This window comes from Phalacrocorax carbo, chromosome 20 (assembly GCF_963921805.1).
Source record: "Phalacrocorax carbo chromosome 20, bPhaCar2.1, whole genome shotgun sequence".
NCBI classification, from domain to species: domain Eukaryota; kingdom Metazoa; phylum Chordata; class Aves; order Suliformes; family Phalacrocoracidae; genus Phalacrocorax; species Phalacrocorax carbo.
Window position 1 is genome coordinate 5,046,284 of NC_087532.1, and position 18,838 is coordinate 5,065,121.

The window sequence follows — 18,838 nt, forward strand, 5'->3', positions numbered from 1 at the left end:
GTCAGACACTAGGGAAAGGGGCAGCTTGCATTCAGGGAGAGGGAGGAAACAGGAGGAAGAGGCCAAGTGCTCTGTCTCTGAGGTGTGTATATCCCATTTGGGAACGTGCTTGTGGGATAGACCTGACCGATGTTAAACAGATTAATTTGGGAGAAACAAAAAGTCTTCAGCAAAAGGGAGGGAAAAAACATGGGCGACCAGGATTTGTCTGACTGCATAGATCCTGCTTCATCCTGCACCTTTCTAGGGAGCCAGTTTTGTAGTGATACCGTGTCATGCTGTGTGGCCCCATGGTAGGATTGCTTGGGGGTGGGAGGAGTCGGGACTCCTTCCTTGTGTTCCCAGCCCCATGGGAATCACTGACCCACGGTTAGCAGGAGAGAGCTGAAGGGGCAGGACTCTGCCACTGGCTCACTGCGGGTAAATCACGTTGCTTGCCTGAGTTCTCCTTTGCTCTTGCTATGCAGCAATAGTAAATTAGCTGCCTCATGGGGGTATGAAAAGTTTGGAAGAGGCTGGAGGAAGGCTGCTGGAGGAATGGAGAGCTTTATCCTAGAGCATCCCTGCTGTGTGTATTGAGTCATGTTCATCGAACAATATCAGCCAAAGTACTTGCCGGGAACAGCAGCAGTCAAAATCTTCTCAGCACAAAGCCGGGGCCTGTTCTTACTGCTATTATCTGCTGCAAGCAGATGCTGCCTGGCATCTCCTTTCCCAACAGCAGTATTTTGACATGACCAAACTGTCTGACAAACAAACCACCCACATGCTGCAGTGTTTTGACTTGCAGAGGGACGTTGCTGTAGATGCTTTTCTTGAGCTTCTCTCTGGAAGTACTTCGGTGGCTGTAAAAAGGTGCTTTGGAGGCAAGCATGCCAGCAGCAGAGGGTGCTGCTTCCTCATGCTGCAGGAGCTGGCAGGAACCACTTTTCCCAGCCCTGTCCTGCAAAGGGAGCTTTTCCTAGAGGCACAGACCAACACAGCTGGGCCTCTGACACCAGCTCTTTGCTGCTGTTTCCTGAGCCACACACAGCGCAGAGATGAGCACTGATCTCCTGTGGCACAGTGAGCTCGCTGGTCAGCCTCCTCTCCCGGGAGCTACTCCACAGCTGCTATTCCTGTATTATCCTGGTTGCTACCATTTTCCATTCATGGTCCCCCACCAAAAAGGCAAGGAACTAATTTTACTGCTTTCCCACTCCCAATGGCTTCTCATGCACAGACCATAACCATATGCTTAGCCCCCTACGTACAGGCTTGTGACACACAGTGCAGTAAGGAAAAGCAGTGTTATATGTGTTGTGTTCACTGCAGACAGTTGTGCCAGCCAGAAAAGTTACTGTGATTTTAAGGGGGTGCTCCTGGCATGTGCTGTCATTAAGAGGCAATGACGCGTACCTCAGATAGCTGGGCAACCAGCCGGTGTTGTAAGGGTTGCTCCAAATAGAATTGGAAGTTTGCAGAGTATCTTCTGCATCCAAGTGCTCTGGAGTTATATTTATCCCATACTTTAAGACAGGCCGCTTCACATCCAGCACCCTATGCTGAAGCAGAAAGGCAAAGAACCAGTGACAGGAGACATCACAGCAAGCCCCTGCTTTCCAGGTGAATGTAAAGCAAAACACCTGGATTTCACTTTGTTTCTGGGAAAGGTTCTGATAAACAGCCTCATGTATTTGTGTTGCAGTGTGCCAAGTGTTGAGATGACTGTGCTGAGATTTGAATTCACAAGAAGAGATTAACTAAAAGGAAGATGACTTCCCCCCCGCCCCCCCCAAAGGGCCCCTTGGGGATGCCTCTTTTTTCCTCCTCCATCCCACCCTCATTTACTCCCTTTTCCACCACATTGAGCCATCTCCCAGCTGAGGAGGACTTGTTGATTGTCTTCTAAGCAGGCTTGGCAGGATTTCTACCTCATGAGGCTGCTGTTTTAACAGTCCCTTTCTCTGTTCTGCGGCACACTGGGTTACTTTGGCTTTGTTGCTGTACATTACAGACGCTCATTGTTCATTATCTGTTGCATTGTCTCCCTTAATTCCCGCAGGCAGAGCCTGCATGCGGCACGTACATGTTTCCGGGCAGAGTGTTTACTCTCTCTCCCCTCCTCTCCCCAGGGCATAGAAAGCTGCATGTTTGCTGCCTGCCTGTCTTTATACACACGCCGCCCGCCCCCCGCAAATGCAAAGCAATAGGATCCCCTTTTTTGCTACAGTCTACCGGCCTGCTGCTGCAAGGTTAGTATCAGTCAAGCATATAGCACATCTACAAAGTCTGCACCAGCCTCAGAGTCTGTGCTCTTAAGAAGGATTTAGATGCTTAACTCCAGACATTCAAAAGGGACCCATTTTTCAGAAGGCGGGTGCTCATCCACTTCCAGACCCCACAGATAATCTACAATACTGAATGCTGAGCACAAAAAAGGAGGCATGCCAAGTCATTCCCCCTCCCACCTTCCATTTAATAATCATAGCACAAATTCACAAGGATGAGAGCTGGAAAAGTGTCTTCCAATCCAGGCTCCATCCCCAGTTAGTTTTCCAAACAGGTTTAGAGGGATTCCATGCAGGCATTTGCCAGCCACCCCCCTCTGCCACGGTTTGCACTGTTGTTTGAGATGTAGACAGTATTCAAAGCAAGTGATTGAAGATTAGCAATTCCTGCTTCTTAAGGAAGCAAGAAAGTAAAATATTACGGAAATAAAAGGAGACAAGATTCCGTAGGAGCTGTGATCTCATCTGGCGAGAAGCCACCACAAAGCTGAAAAGTTCTGCTTCAGCACTTGTCACGTCTGGTTTCCTCCAACTTCCCTGCTGCTCTTACACCTCCTCCACCCCATTTCTCCCTCTCACTGTAAAGACCAGGGATCTCTGTTAGAGCAGGAACCCCTTGCACACCTGGAACTAGCGCACAAGAAAATGCAAGACTCTGAGTAGCCCTCAGACAAAGAAGCTGACACCTGGCAATGGCGATGTGCTGCAGGGTGCTCAGGGAGAGGTAACGGGTCACAGTGCTGACCAGTGCAGGGAGGGCGGCAGGTAACGGCTGTGGTGGAAGGAGCAGAGCAGCTGAATCCACAGGCAGACCAAAGCCTGCTGGGTTTCCTGTAAATTTCTCGGGCATCATTCACAACTTTCTTGGACTCAGTGATGACATGTCTCTGCTGCTGCAGAAGGTGCTCCTGCTGTGCTGACCATTTAATACACCCTGGGGAGCTGTGGCTGGGCAGGCCAAGGAGACTCTGCTTTGAGTCTCCACAAGCGAGACCCTGGCCCTGGCCATTGCTCCGTTACTCCACTGGGTCACAGCAGATGGGCAAGAAAATGTCTCAGGGTAAGAGGAAAGTCCCCTGTCCACATCTCTAGGCATCAAGAGCTACTGCCAGCCAACTGATTAGCAGCTGCCTCCCCTCTGCCTTTCTAGATTATGAATCCATGCTAGCCTTCGCCCCACTCCCACCAGTCAGGTTCTCATGTTACAGCAGTCTCCCACCTTGGCAGTAATGAAACAAAGCATTTAAAGAACTTTAGTAGGTGCAGTAGATTGATTGACTGTAAAGGAGAATCTGGTCCACAGAGCTCCTATTCTAAGTGGTTTTGGATTTTCCTTAGACAACACCTCAGTTCGCCTTGCTCTCCAGCAAACGGATGCACGGCAGATTCCTCTAACATCGCTGGCATTGGCAGAAAAGCCAGGAGTCCAGGAGTGGATCTTCTGAACAGTGGAAATCAGCTGGGAGAACTCTGCGCAAACAAAGATGGATTCACACTGCAAGCTGCAAGCGTGCCGATGGAGACACACTCCAGCTGACACTGGAGCCAGCCCGCAGTGTCAGGACCCTTCCGTAGCTCCCGCGGAGCAATAATTACAGGGTCTCTGGGTGAGTGTGGGCCCCCGAGGTGTGGCTAACTGGCCAAGAACTGAACAGTAACCTGTAGGAAAAGCTGAAAGGGGGAGGTTTTCGCCACACGCTTGGGGGACTACTGCTGAAGAACTTCTGAAATTAGTGGAGGAAATCGGCTTGAATGGGAGCAGGACCAGGTCAAAGCAAAGTAGTTTAGAAAAAGCTACGCAAATATGTACCTATTTAACATAAAACTTCTCCTATTTCTAACTTGCTGGGTGTGAAAGAACATATTTGTGCTGTGTCTACAAACTCTCTGGTGTTTCTGGTCAGCTAGCGTAATAAATTTACATGTGAATGTATTTACATGTGAATGTGTTTTTTAAATGAACCACAATGGCTGGCATAGAGCAACTATTCCCCAAGGAGTTCAAAATACGCTTAACAAATTAGTTCCTCAGTCCTGCAAAGATACAAATGCACATAGGAATAACTCCACGTGCATGCATTGGCCCTCGGGAGTTCAGCAGAATTTCTTTCCCTACATTGGCTGATGTCCTCTGTCTGGATTTTTTTGACTGCAGGGCCTGAAAGGGGTGAGGAGAAGGGGAGTATTCAGCAGGCTCCCTACCACACCTTGGCCTTCCCACTGCATTCGGTTCTTCTGCCTTTTTCTGACAGTTCAGTGGCTTCAGCACTGGACCCTGCCCCGTTATGTGACACTGAATGTCCTGCTGTGACCACCTCACTGAAGGAATAATGTGGCAGTGGGGAGCTTATGGGACCTTCCAACTTCATTTTATCCCGTGTGCAGCTGCAGGAGTTTTTTTCCTAGCAAACACTGGTATAACTAGGTTGTACATTAATGCATGGCCCATGAAACGTGACAAAAAGGCTGTTCAGCTCTCAGCAGAGCACGCCTCCTTCGCCAGCCTCCTCAGAGATCCAGCACACGTTGGCACCCGGGAATCTCCCTCCTCACTTTTCACCTCCCTGCTCCCTGAGAGGCACACAGCCAGGAGAAAAATGGCTGAGTTTTAATTAAATTAAATTAAAAGGTAGGGAGGCAAGAAAGCTCTTGCACATTTATGGTTGAGCTTTGTTTGAATTAAGGCCCTGTGCTGGAAATGAAGTTCAGCCTAGATGAAAGCAAAGTTCTCTGGAAGTAGGTACATCAAAAGGAGGATGCACAAATTAACCCTGATTTTTTTTTTTTTTTTCACATGTGCCCCAACAAGACACCATTAGTGATGAGAGCTGGTCAAGGCCCAACGTGAATGTCCAACCCCAGAAAACAATAATTCCAGCAGCATGCAGGGGCAGCCGCTCCGACCTGACTCAGACAGCAGGCTGCCGCCGCCTGAATCATTCATACCACTTCCTCCAGCTCTTAGGTGGTCCTTGGAGGTACCCCGTGCAATACGGCTCGCTTAATTTATGGCAATCTGAGGTTTTATAGCCCCAGGCAATATTGCTACAGACTCTTTTTGTCTGGGAATACTGAAAAATGAATCACCTCAAAGAGACATTACTGGGTCAAATTTGTCCAAAAAGTTGCTTTTTAAAAAAAGACTGAAACAAACAGGATTGTTATTTCCCCGATTTATTTTGGTAAACAAACCAGTTTTAAAAAAAAGCGACCACAGGTTCCCCGGGGCGTTCGCAAGGCAAGTATTGCAACATTGTGCCAATGTATAAGGACACTGAGGATGCAATTCATTAAGTGACTCGGTTGTGCACAAAGGAATAAGCAGCGCCGAGCCTGAAACTCGCTGCTATTTTTAGCCACTCTTAGAGCAAGCAGGGCAGGGAAGAATTCAACAAGCCCGATTTATCCAGAAACATTGCCGGCTGACGAGCGTTTATCACGGCACGCGGCTCTGCTTGGGACGGAGGTCCTCTGTCGGAGCCAGAAGCTGCCCTTCCTCCTCCTCCTCCTCCTCCTCCTCCTCCTCCCCTCGACGAGCGACTGTCCCCGCCGCCGGCTGCGCCTCCGCCGGGACCCCCCCTCCGCCGGGTCCGACCGTCCTCCGGGACCCCCTCTCCGCCGGCAGCCCCCTCCTCCGGCTTCCTCCGCGCCCCGGCCCGCCCCGCTCCCCGCCCCCGTGCCGCCGGCGGCGGCTGCCCGCAGCGGGGCGGGGCGGAGCGGGGCGGAGCGGGGCGGGCAGCGGGCGCGGGCCCGGGCGGAGCGGGGCCGCGCCCCGGGCCAGGCCGGGGGCGGAGCGGGGCGGCCGCCGGGCGTTATTTGGGCCATGTGACGGGCCGGGTCCCGCTGGCCGCGCCTGGTGCCGGGAGGAGCCGGGACACTGCGGCTCCAGCCTCCCCGCCGCGGCGGAGGAGAGCCGGCCGCTTCCCGATCCACGCTCCGCCGCGCTCCGCGGCCCCGGGAGCAGCCTCCGGCGGGGCTCGGCCGGGCAGCTGCCATGTTCCGGCCGGGATCGGTAGGTACGGAAGGAGGGAGCCGGCGGGGGAGGGCGCGGTGCGAGGCGGGTGGTCGGGGCCCCGGACGGCTCCGCGGCGGCCCTTCCCCGGGGTGGCGGCGGCCGGCCCGGCTCCCCGCCGGGGGCTCCTGGCTCCCGCGGCCTCCGTCCCTGCCTGCCTCCCTCCGCGGCGCCGCCGTTCCCAGCAGGCACGGAGCGGGTCTCTCCTCCCCGCTCCCCTCCCGCCCGTGCAAGCTGCCCGGAATCGGTGCCAGCTTTAAAAAAAAAACCACCCACAAACGCCAGGCTGGGGTGAGGCCAGGCTTTCCGAGCAGCTCGGAGCCGCTTGGAAACCCCGGGTGGCTCAGGCACCGGCTCGCGTGTGCTGTGGGGAGCACGGGGACACGAGACCCCGGGAGGGGGGAGGCGCCGGGGTCGGTGGGGAGCACGGGGACACGAGACCCCGGGAGGGGGGAGGCGCCGGGGTCGGTGGGGAGCACGGGGACACGAGACCCCGGGGGGGGGGGGGGGGGCGCCGGGGTCGGTGGGGAGCACGGGGACACGAGACCCCGGGAGGGGGGAGGCGCCGGGGTCGGTGGGGAGCACGGGGACACGAGACCCCGGGGGGGGGGGGGGGCGCCGGGGTCGGTGGGGAGCACGGGGACACGAGACCCCGGGGGGGGGGGGGGGGGGCGCCGGGGTCGGTGGGGAGCACGGGGACACGAGACCCCGGGGGGGGGGCGCGGTGGCTGGGCCCGAAGTGCCGGGGCTAACGGGGCACCCATTGCCCAAGCAAATGCTGGGGCCTGAAGGAGTCCCGGCGTTTGCGAGGCTCCTGGAGCCGCCGCTGGGATGCCGTGAGGTGGGTGGCTGCCAGAGGCCAGCTGGTGTAGCCGTGTGTGGATTTGAAAAGCAAACACTGATAATGTCAGTTCAGAGATCTTCAACTCATTAAGGAAGCCGGGTTGTTTGTTCAGCGTCTGTGGTTACAGCGGTGGTCTCCGGAGCACACCTTACAAGGCCTAATTAATATGTCTGGTTTTTTAACTACATAAACATATGCTAATACAATGGGAGCTTATATAATCCTATATCTGGAATACCTAGACTGTTGTTATGACAAGAGATCAGTCTTGCTGCAGCCTTGTGCTGGGGTATGCCATTTGTTCTCCTCATTACCTGAGTGAGAAGTGGGCGGCTGGTGTGGCTGATGGCTGGTGGTGGCCATGCCTGATTGAATTGTCTGAGCCATTGCTCAAGATAAGGAAGTTTACAAAATGATTGTAAAAATGGGAGTTGCTACCTTGGACAACGATCAGCTCTTTTTTTCCTCATTGCGATGCAGGATAAATCTATGAACCTTTTGTCCTAGGAGCAATTTTTGCTTTTCCCACCCCTCTAACATCTGATAGCTGCACTAGATTCTGCACTGCAAAGCACAGTAGTATAGGCGGCTTAGTCTTGGTGGGTGCAAATTGACTGCTAAATTACTAGGACCAAACTATGGTGTTTCCAGTGGCTTGCAGTAAAAGACCTGGCTACAGGGATGGATGGGGTCAAAGCAGCTATACCAGCCTATGAGGAAGGCTATTTCCGTGGTGAGTTGATAAGGGAACTGCTGGGAATGTGATGGAGCTGTGCTGCTGTTTACAAAATGAATAGCCAGGCCGACAAGCACTTAAATGGTTTGTGAAGGAGCGTCTTCCCTGACCAACCGGTGGCTACTGCGCCTGTCTCCTCCCTGCTCTGTCTGTGTGTCTGGCTGCCGGCCCTGCCATGGCTCTCAGCAGTTGCAATGATGGATGCATAAAGCAGCAATTTAGTCTTCTCCCCCCTTGAAGACAAGGGATGAATTTCAGCAGTGTATTCCTCTGGGGGGCATCGTATTGTTGCAGTGCATCAGCAGCAGGCTTTTGCAGCCTCTCCTCTGCTTTAGAGGTTACTGAAGTACACTATCATGTGGTTGGAGTTTGTTTGTAAACTTGTGTCAGATACTTCTGAGATGTGGGTTTGTGTTCCAGGAACTGGCTAGCCGTTATGTGCTGCATTTGTGTGGAGTCAGTTCACTGCTGCTAGATCCTGGATGTGGAAAATGTGCTCTGCTCATTGCTCTCCTGTGTCTTTTTTTTTTTTTTCCCCTGGCCCCCTACATTTCTGTTCCTCAGGAAAAGTGAAAGCAGTCTGCAAGGGCTGCTTGTCTTGTCCTGTCTGCCTTGCAAGGGCTAATTAAGAATTCAGGAAGTTACTGGAATTAAAAATCTGTAGCTAGTGAGCTAGTCAGGACACTGTGTATGCCAGGCTTTGAATGAGTGCAGACTGTGGCCACAGTTAATCTTCCAAGTCACAATGTAGTTTTTGAAGAATATAAGATGTGGAAGGGACTATGCTCTGTGGCTGTCTGATATTTGTCTCTGTCAAAGCTTGTGGCTGGTGCCACTGAATACACTGGAATTGGCGCCTGATAGCCTGGCTCTGATAGGCCAGTGCAAGCTGTGCTTATAGTTTTAGGCTGTACTATGCATGTACTGACTGCATCTGGAGCCACTGAGGGCTTGTGTTGACAAGGGGAGTGAGGATTAACTGGTGTTGGCAGGGAGTATCAATGAGATGACCTCAGCTGGGCTGTGCTTATCTTCATGCCCTGTGGAAGGAGGCTTGTACATGTATTAACTAGTAGAGGGATGCAGCATTATAGCTGTGGAGAAACAGCTTCCTAGACCTGCATAGATTATACTAACAAGCTCTGTTTCGGTATGAGTTTCCCTAACCTTGACTCCACCGGAGGCTGGTGTATGTGGCTGGCTGTGAAACTGCTGCCCAGCTCCTTTATATTTGCAGGCATGTGATGTGACTTTGCAAGTTAAGTTGCTGGTGCAAGATACAAGTTAGACGCTAGTTGCTCCCAGACAAAGCTATGTCATGCCTGCAGAATAAAAGTGAGTAAGTGTCTGAGAACCAAGGTTGCCAAACTGCAGTCACTGGACTGCTCTGCTGGTGGCGGTTGCAGAATGGATTGATGTCAAGATGTTGACTCATCACTTCCAGTTCCTACACTGCTCTGAGCTACACGAAGTTCTTCCCTTGAGTTGCTCCACGTGAGTAGCAGCTGTAGCAGTTACTGTTTCGATAAGTAATTGCTGGAGGAGGGTGGGGGCAGTAAATGTAGTTGCCCTTAGCAAAGGTGAGGTATGTGCTACAGGAGATGGCCAAACACACTGTATTGAGTGTGAGAAAACCTAGCTTAAAAGCACTAGTTTGCATGCACACAGTGGGTAAAAAAGTACCATTGTTAATTGTGTTTCCCCAGGGACTACTAAAGCAATGTCACCTCTTTAAAAGAAGCAGGGATGGGGTTGTTTATGGATTCCCTTTTAACTCTGTACTGCTCTGTCCACACAGGTAATGCTTTGGAAGTTCCTGGGCTAAAGTAAATTGGTCTGTTGAATCGATCAGGAAATTATCTTCCAGGTGATCATACTTTAGGTGCAGTAGTATCAAGCCTAGAACAAATATTTAATGGATCTCTCTTGGAAAGATCCAGCAGTCTTGTTGGGCAACTGAGTATGGTAGGAGGCTGAAGGATGCTCACTCTTGTGCATGGCAGGGTGCCTTCCTGGAGGAATTGTAGTGAGTTATAGAAATTAAAATATAATGTCTAAATGTAGTGGTGAGTGTGACTTAGATGCAGCCTGTCTTAGACATGGGAGAAGTGTGACCCAAGTTGTCTGAAGGATACGAGCGTGCTACTGGAAACCATGATGCCTGGTTTGGTGCACACCATTGGGAGAACTTGTGTGTTGTTCTTGTATGTCGGCTTCTGCTTGCCTCAGCTGGGAGGTCAAGAACAATGTTATCTACCCTGATCCTTCCACCAAAGGACAGACTGAAACACTTAGCTTCAGCTGTGTCTCTGCACAAACAGCTTCACACAAGTGTTGTGAGGAAAAAGTTTGAGAGCAAGAGAATGGATATCTGTCCATCTAGCTCTTTCACTGACTTTCTTTTGTACTTATCTTCCTTGATAAACTTGCAACTCTGTAGGAAACATTCAAAAACATGTGTTGCCAGTGTTGTTAGGTGAATGTTTGGCAATTCTTCCTGACTTAGTTGTAGGAATTTATGTTCTTGGTGGCAGTGAAATCTTCCTCCTGGTCAGTAATTGGAATAACTGACCAAGCAACAAAGTGCTAACAAATCCCTGTACGTCTTTACAGGCAAGGCTTGACTTTCCTCCCTTGCAGTCAGTCTAGCTGGATGCTGCTTTTCCTTCTTGAAATATGAAGGCTGCTTCATGTCAACCAAAATGTCTGTTGCAAGTGTATCCTATTACGGGGATTTAAAAGCCAGCAACTTTGTAGTAGTGACTTCTTAGCTAGTCACTAGACAATCTGTCACCACCTGCTTGAAACGGACACAGTCTGATCTTAAAACAAACATGTCTGAGCTCTGGAAGCAGGCTGTGCTAGTACGGTTTGATCCTGAAGAGGCTCAGGAGTTACTGATGCTCCAGAGTTGCCTATCTGGAAACAGTGTGTGACTAAGGAGTGTTTTTATACAGTGAATGAAATTGAAATCTTAATTCTTGGTATTAATTGGGTATGGGAGCTGCTTTGTTCTGTAGCTGTGGTGTGGCACAAGCTGCCTCAGCTGTGTAGTGTTTAAGGGAAGGAAATACAGCAGACTTTCCCTAGTGAAATAGATTTGGTGTGAGCTGGATGCTATATTGAGGTCCACCCCTAGCATGTAAAGTGAGTAAGGGATAGAACAGTGAGCTGAACTATGAAAAATATCCTACTGTTGAGCTGAAATTGAGTGAAACTGTCCCAGCCCAATGGGCTGTCTGGGTACTGCAGCCGGCCTTTGTAGAGGCCTGTTCTTCGGAAAGGGTAAAGAGGGAAGAAAAATTTCTTAGCATGTATGTTTGAGCTCTGGGCCTGGACAACTGGGATGAGCAGATGCAAGTGCTGGCTAGTGAGATGGGTACTTGGTGCTGTCTCATGACTACTGGGGACAGTTTGTTTTGTCACACGTTGTCATGCTTGGGCTTAAGGTCCAGAGCTTTCCAGGCCAGTTGATGTTTGTGGCAATCTTACAGCATTGTGCGTGCCCCAGGGAGTGTGGTTGAGAGGGATGAGTGTAGGGCTGCAAGCCAGGGACAGCTGTGGGCTAATCCCTTCTATACATCTGACTTGATGTGTGGCCTTGCTTCAATCACTCAACGTTTTGCTTTAGGGTTTTTAAAAAGGGAGAAAATAAAGCTAATGCTTTTCTTCTCTGATCACCTTTGGCAGGGATGGATGCTAATACCAGATTTTATTTATTGGACTCTACCCTGTGGCTCATCAAAGTAGTTGGAAGCAAAAATACCGATGATGCAGGGATTTCTGGCAGTGGGGTAGAAAAGGTGGGAAATGTCTCTTCTGTCCACAGTGTGGAAGTGCCACAGCTAAGTGTGGAGGCCTTCGCATGTCATTGACTTTCCAGTGTTTCATGCATGTGGTAGATGTCTTGCTCACCCTCCCTTCTGGTTCTGTGTTGTGCTTAAGGAACATTGAAATTCAGCTTCAAAGGCTTTTGGATTAACATCCTTTTCTGATCACAACAGAGAAACAGCCACCTGCCCTTGCCTTACCATTTTCCCTTAACCTTGGAGAGTACTGTCCACTGACATTTTCTGGTATTAGGTGTCTGCTAGTTTTTTCCCTCTTCTAGAACATGGGGAGACAGACTTCGAACTGAAGCAGTGCTGCTACTATGTAATAGTAAGGCTTTTAACCTGCAAAACCTTCCTTGGAAAGAGGAAGGTTTTTACTTAAAAACAAATAACACCACCACCATGTGCCTGATTTCAAAGTGAGAGCAACAACTTTTGACTTGAGAGCTTTGGGGCAGAAGGTGGTAATGTCTGAATGGAGTTACCAGACATGGGCTTTTTTTTTAGCCTGGGAGGGGAATTTGATGAAGCTTGTAAGTCAGAGCAGCTGTGTGGATGTTAGTTTCAAACTGCTTTCTTTGGATAGCTGGTATGTTATCAAGTCAGGAATCTGTCCTGAGGAGATCCCAGATGGGGCCTTGACACCATAAATGTACAAAGGCGCTCAGTTGCACAAAAACTGCAGAAACAACTTAGTTCTAAAGAACGTGAGCCACAGATGGTAAACAGCCAAGAAAAGCAAGCAAGGGGTAAGGCCAAGCTGTTCTCTACATGAGAAGGCTACATTGGTCTCAGATGTTCAGAAATTCCTAGTTCAAACTTTTGAGAACTTCACGGTGGATAACTACTGGTTTGAATAGCCTTTTAGAAGTGAAAATCTACATTAGAGAGGTGAAAAATGCCTGGATTCCAACCACCATGTTTGGAGGCTTGAAGGAATTCCTGGAGTTTGCCAAAGCGCAGCTCTTATGTAGATACCCCAATTCGTTGTCATATGTTGCTTCAGGATCCTGGAGTCTAGTGGTGTAGCCTGGTGAGCTGTGCTGCAGGGAAAGAAGCATTGCTTCTCAGTAAGAAAAGAATAATGGCCCTTGAAATGCTTCCAAACAGGAGTCTTTGGTCCATACTATGGAGGAACTGGGGTACTGGGTATGTGGAAGGGATGGCATTGGTGCTGTGTGGTCAGTAGTTCTACATGGGGCCTATCTCTTTGACAGGCAGTCTCCCCATGCTATTTAAAGGCTAAACTCATCGTGTTATTGAACTTGAAAAATGAGGGAGAGATTACTTTGTTCCATACTAATCCTGGTGCACTAGGACATCTGGGACTTGAAGTTTCAAGTGGTTCCCATGTAAAGAAATACTTAAAACTTTGTGGGTAAGCTGAACTAGGAGAAATAGCATTTATGTCCTATTCCTATGAACTGTTGAACAGTTTCAGAAGAAACCTATTGACACTTTTTTTCAGAAAAAGATGTCTGTATTAATCCAGACAGTACCTGGCTTGAGCCTTATGACAGGAAATGTATCAGCTTGGACTTTCTGGTCTGGGGTTATATGATAGGCGTGAGCTGGTGCAGGCTGTGCTGTGTTACCCTACAGCTTGCTGTCAAGGTTCTGCGCTACTGGCTGGAACACTTGGCTTCCTTGCCAGGTGTCCCACACAGTTCCACTACTAATGTTCTGGGGTTTTCCATGTGGCATGTTGTGTGCTTCCAGCTGGAACAAAATGGAACTGGGAGTGGGAGTGAATCAATCTAATGAACATGTTTCAATTTTTTGTGAGCCAGGGCATTGCTTTCCTCCCTATTACCTCAGCTTTTTTGGAGTGCTGTGTGTCCCTCTTACAACAGGGATCAGACCGGCAATTATAAGTAGCTTCAGCCTGAGATTTGACTCTGGTATTGATTCAGGCACATGCATCTCTTAAATTTTTCTAGCATAGCTTAGTTTGCAGCCTAAGAGGAAAAGGGCAGAAGGGCTGCACACATGGCACTAATTCCAGCAGGATATTGCTGTAAGGTTAGGTATGTGGCACACGGTCTTGCCAAGGTACATCTTCTGTGTAAAAGTTAAAAAGGGGCAGCAAATCTGCTCTGAAGCGGCTGTGAGCTTGGGTAATGGTGAAAATCCAGGGAGAGAAGGCAGACCAGCATGGTAATATGCTACTAGTTTTCCAAGTTGTGGGTTTGACTTGCTGTTTGTTGGGATGGGGAGAAGAAGAAAGGGTCAAGTGTGTATCTTAAGTCTAGTAATATGGGTCCATTTCAGCAGCTGAGGTTCATCCTGGAATTTGGATACTGTAGTTCATGCTTGGTATCTGCCTTAGTTATTTGATTTTTGAAATGATCTACTCAAGGACCAACAAGCTGCTAAATAGCTTAACTTTCTTAACTCTGTGTTTCCAAAAGGCAGCTTTTGAAGGAACTGAGAACTTTCCTGGAAGGTTCACTCTACGTGTCCCCTAGCTGAATCTTTCCTGTTTTACTGAGGTACTGGCGTTCCTCACATGTTTCTGATCCTCTGGGTATGAGGCATACCAAGTGGCTGTAAGATGTTGCCTTCCAGGGAGATTGTTGAAGGGGCAGGTCATGTGTGCCCACACAGGCCCAAATCTGCACTTTGGGCATGAATAACATTAAATCCTGGGGCTTTATCTGAGTAATCAGATAAAGCCTGGTGTGTGGACACTGAACTGGATTTGCAAGAGGCACAGCTTTGTGTGTCAACACTTTAAGTGGGAGGGGACACCTGACTAGAGGGAGCCTGGAAGGAGCAATAACCCACATCTGCAGGCAGGGTGTGATTGTGCAACCACTCTCCTGCTTGCTCCATAGCCAGAGCATTGCCCTGTGTTACTAGGGGAAACTTACCAAGTGTGCTGTGTCACTCTGGGATGGCAGATAAGTCCAGATGTTTGCCTACAAGGGCCTCCAGTGAATCTGCTGCTTTACTGAGCTAAGTTTCAGAAGAAGAGAATCTTTGCTGCTAGGTGTACTTGCATACATACTTGGTGGTATTTTTTCCATAAGGACTTTCTGCTGTACATGTTTCTGCTGTGACTCATGAGGTGCCTTCAATCTTTGTCCCTTGATGTAGGGATATGGTTGCAAGCGCGTGCTGGTGTTCTCTTCCCAGCCAGATCCCTCTGGGTAGAACAGCTCATCTTGCTGCTGTAGGTGCAACCATGTGGCAGCACACTAGCAGTGGTGGTAAACAGAATTTCATTGGCTGCACGTTGCTGATGGGACATGGTCAGTGTCCCCTGACTAAGCTCAGTAGGCAGAAGCCTGTTTGCACTTTAGGCCAGAGTGGTGGCGTGGCTTTTGATATGCATCTAGGAACATACAAGAGTAAGATAAGATATATGGCTTATCCTCAGCTGGACTGTGTTTTATTGGATAAGTGTAGCAATCATTTTCTGAGAAAATGGAGAAGGATGACTGTTACCAGTTTCACTATTTCTGGTAAGAAACAAGAATTGAATGGCTCTTAGAGCTTTAAAGAGGAAAAGATTTCTTGATGCAGGTAACACCTTAGTGGACAGTGGAGAGCAGTGTACTGTAGACCATATGTAAAGACTGATGAAATATCCCCCTGTGTATTGGAGATAAAAGAATGGTTTTCAAGCTTATGGTCATTAAGGTGAAGAGGAAGGGTAGGGTGTTATAACCAGTACTTGTTCAGAAGAATGTGCTCTTATATTACTTGGATTAGGCCGTCTTCAAACCTTGCAAAAAATGTTGGCTCATCCCCAATCTAGACTGTTCTTGAAAGAACACTTGGCCTCATGGGAATCTCCATTTCAAGGTGCAAAACAGTACAGCAGAAGCCTCATCAGTGATTTTACTGTTGAGTTGGTTTTTGTGCTAATGCAGTGTTCAATATACTCTTAAATCTTGTTTTGGCACATCTAAGATACCCACAGAACAAACTTACCATGGAAATTGTCTGACCCAGGGTTGCAGTGCTGAATAGGTATCAAACGGAAGTCCTGCCCGTAGGCCTGTGAGGACAAAGCAGATGGCCCAGCAGGTGGCAGGCTGGCAGCAGTGAAAGAGATGGCTTTGCAGGTTGCTGAATGTAACCCTTTTTTCGCTTGCAAGCCTGATAGGAAAGCTGGGTGGTCCAATTCATACATGCCTAGATGCATTTATCCAGGGTGCATATCTCTGTAGTCAGCTTTTCCAAGTCCTAGTATGGAATCACCAATGCATTAGGGTTATGTGTAAGGGATGGATGTGTGGGCTGACTTAAGCTTGTACTTTCATTGAGTGTCAGAAGTAGTAGTGTAATGAATTGACTGTAGAATTAAAACTGCAAGGTAAGTTATTTTCTGGTGTGATGTTTTTAAGGGAGGAAAATATTGTTGGATGTGGTGGCTTTGATATTCTGGGCATTAGATATTCTAGACCGTGTACATCTATTCCATGTTTGGGCGGTTGTGGTGTACTGAATGGTGGGTGGCGGTGGCCTTCTCATTATTTTCAAACTGATGCTTGTACACAGTAAATCTTGGCAAAGCCATTCAGCCTCCTCAAAAGAGGAGAAAGGACTTCAGCAGCAGCTGGAAAACAGTTGAACGTACTTCAGCTGAGACTGACTGACCAGTCTTAGACAAAAGCTTAGATATGGGATGGAGCAGCTAGTGTAACTGTGCTTATCTCTACAATTTTTACACGTTAAACTCTGAAAAAGCAACTCTGAAAAGAATGTTTTCTGCTTGTTCTGAAGTATATTGTGTGCATATTTCTTCAGATCTTTTGACCGTTTCTACAAGGTTTCTTCCTCTCTCTCTCAAGTTCTATTAATGTGTTTCAAAATTGGTTTCCTAATTGGAAACTTTCTGTTGGCGTCATGGGAGCTTTGTGGCCCACATCAAATAGCTTCATTCACCAGGAATTAAGTGATTGTACAAATGTTTATATTAAACACTTATATAGAAGGCATGTTGACTTATGAAGACACGTGATGGTGGTGGTATGTTGGGAGGATAGGTTGACTGTGCAGCTGTTGTCTTGTCTTTGAGCTGTAGAAGTACTGGCAGCTGTTTAATGCGTTGATAAGACAACTCAGGCTTGCTTACATCTAATGAACTTGTCCCATACATTACTGACTATTGTGCTGTTTCTTTTATACTGGAGAGGTTTTTGACTGGGTAACCTTAATCGAAAGCACTCAGATGGCAATGTCTGGAATAGTCACAGCAGAAAGCTGTTGGCTTAATTACAGGTACTGGAATTTTGCTGCTTTAGAGGGGGTACCCACAGTTCAGGCTGCTGAGATGCCCTAGGGAGGGGAGGAAGAGATCCTGGATATGCATGCTCTTCAAACCCTGCTTACTCAGGCTTCTGTGGTCGTGTCAGGGCATTTGGAAGGCGGAAACAGAAGGGACAAAAACCATCTTAGCATCCCTGCTCTAGGTATACCTGCTCAAGCAGGGGGGTTGGATGAGATGATCTCCAGAGGTCCCTTCCAAACCCTACCATTCTGTGATTCCTCTCTCACCTCCAAATAAATCTCAAATGTTGAGGAGTGGACATCTCTTTCCCTGCAGGGAAACTGTGCTTCTTCCTAATTTAAAGGAAGGGCCTTTTCAAAGTTGCTCGGGGTGTTGTGGAACCTTCCTTATGAACATCATGTGCTAGTAGCTACTGTCTTGGCAGTAGACTGTCTTAGCAGGTAGCTAATCAGAACCTTCACATCAGTGAGCTTTGCAAGACTTTACTGGACTTCTGCACTAAACTTCATTACCGCGTGTGGCTGCGTATTCTCTGTGTATGCAAGACCAATCTGTTTCATAGTTACAGGGGGCAGAGGGAAGTCTTGGGTAAACCTGCAAGCTGTGTTCAATTATCTCACTTTTGAGAGGGCCTTTGAAAACTTATTACTTGAATGTAAATTACAAGAAGAACAAGGCTTTAGGTATGACTTAGATATCAGAAATTAAGCTTATTGGTGGGCAGAATCTTTTCAGGCAAAGAATGTTTAAATGCTTTTTTACTGCTCTTTCCAAAAGTTACAATATTGGATTGCTGTCAGACTGAACTGCTTAGAAAGCCAAATGTGTCCCTGCACAAACTTAATCTGATATCTATGGTATGGTGCCCTGCCTTGAAAACAGGGTAGGTGCTTGATACCTAAAGGAGGAGGTTCCATTTCTCTTATACAAACTTTCCTTCCAGTATCCTTCCTTAAACTGACGGTGAAGTTGTCATGGATACTTCTAATAGCAGTCTGCCCATGTTCCAGCATCATACCTGTTGATGTAACTGTTGATGATGCTGAGCTGGGAGGCTTTTGGAAGTGGATGATTTGGGAGAAATAGTCTTGTGGCTGGACATAAAGATGGACTGCTCCATACAAGGCTTCATCTTGTGAGTCTGGCTAAAGAGGCCCAGAATAAAAATTTCTGTGCTTTCAGATCTCTGAAAAGCTGACATTTAAAGCTGTTTACTATCAAAAAGCCTTTACAAATCTGTCTCTTCAGCCAATATATCTTGTTTCTTCAGTGAGATATCCCCTCTGCATGGTTCAGAGCATGATTATCTCCTAACCAGTTGTTCTAGTCTCATGTGCTGAAGCAACTGATGTGAACTGTTACTTTATACTCACTTTTTTCCAATGGAGAGGTACTAGTACTGTGTAAATTAGCAGTGTTGGACCTAATCATACAGATTTGCTTTAATCAAACTAGATGATTGAGGTGCAGCTTAATGTTGGCAGACAGGAGGTCACGAGGAAGCCACTTAATAACACTCGATTCACGGAGCTTAAGCTTGTGAAACTGTTGCTTAGGAATGCATGAATGAGTGGGTCCCAGTAAGACTAAGGGACAAATTCCACTCCTTGCCACTTGAATGAGCCACTCTGGACACTAACCAGTAGTGAAGCAACTGTGAACTGTAGGTGCATGTCTGTCTTGGTCATGCTTTTTGGCAAAAACATTTGTTCTGTATTACCACAACTGTTTTTTCCAGGAAAAAGTTGCTCTTGGGTAACTGGCCACCTTACAGCGCAGATGTCCTCTGAAGGCAGCGCATGTATTCCTGCAGCCACAGTTTGTACAATGTGCTTTAATCCATTTCATTGTGGTATGCTCTGCACTTTCAAATCTGATCTGTTTAGTTGCACTTGTATAGG

General features: G+C 48.2%; 1 protein-coding gene and 1 long non-coding RNA gene across 3 annotated transcripts in view; both read left to right on the forward strand.

The window, feature by feature from the left end:
- The first annotated feature begins 339 nt into the window (after positions 1 to 339).
- LOC135316603 (uncharacterized) lies at positions 340 to 4,155 on the forward strand. Its single transcript, XR_010375860.1, has 3 exons — positions 340 to 420; positions 2,115 to 2,234; positions 3,609 to 4,155. It is a non-coding gene; the product is annotated as an uncharacterized LOC135316603 (long non-coding RNA).
- Positions 4,156 to 6,021: 1,866 nt separating this feature from the next.
- Positions 6,022 to 18,838, forward strand: part of SPSB1 (splA/ryanodine receptor domain and SOCS box containing 1) — a 39,084-nt gene continuing 26,267 nt past the window's right edge. Inside the window, exon 1 of one of the 2 annotated variants that reach the window (XM_064470040.1) lies at positions 6,022 to 6,286. The gene's annotated coding sequence lies outside the window, so the exon portion shown is untranslated. The remainder of the gene's footprint in view (positions 6,287 to 18,838) is intronic. The other variant, XM_064470039.1, reaches the window with a different exon arrangement.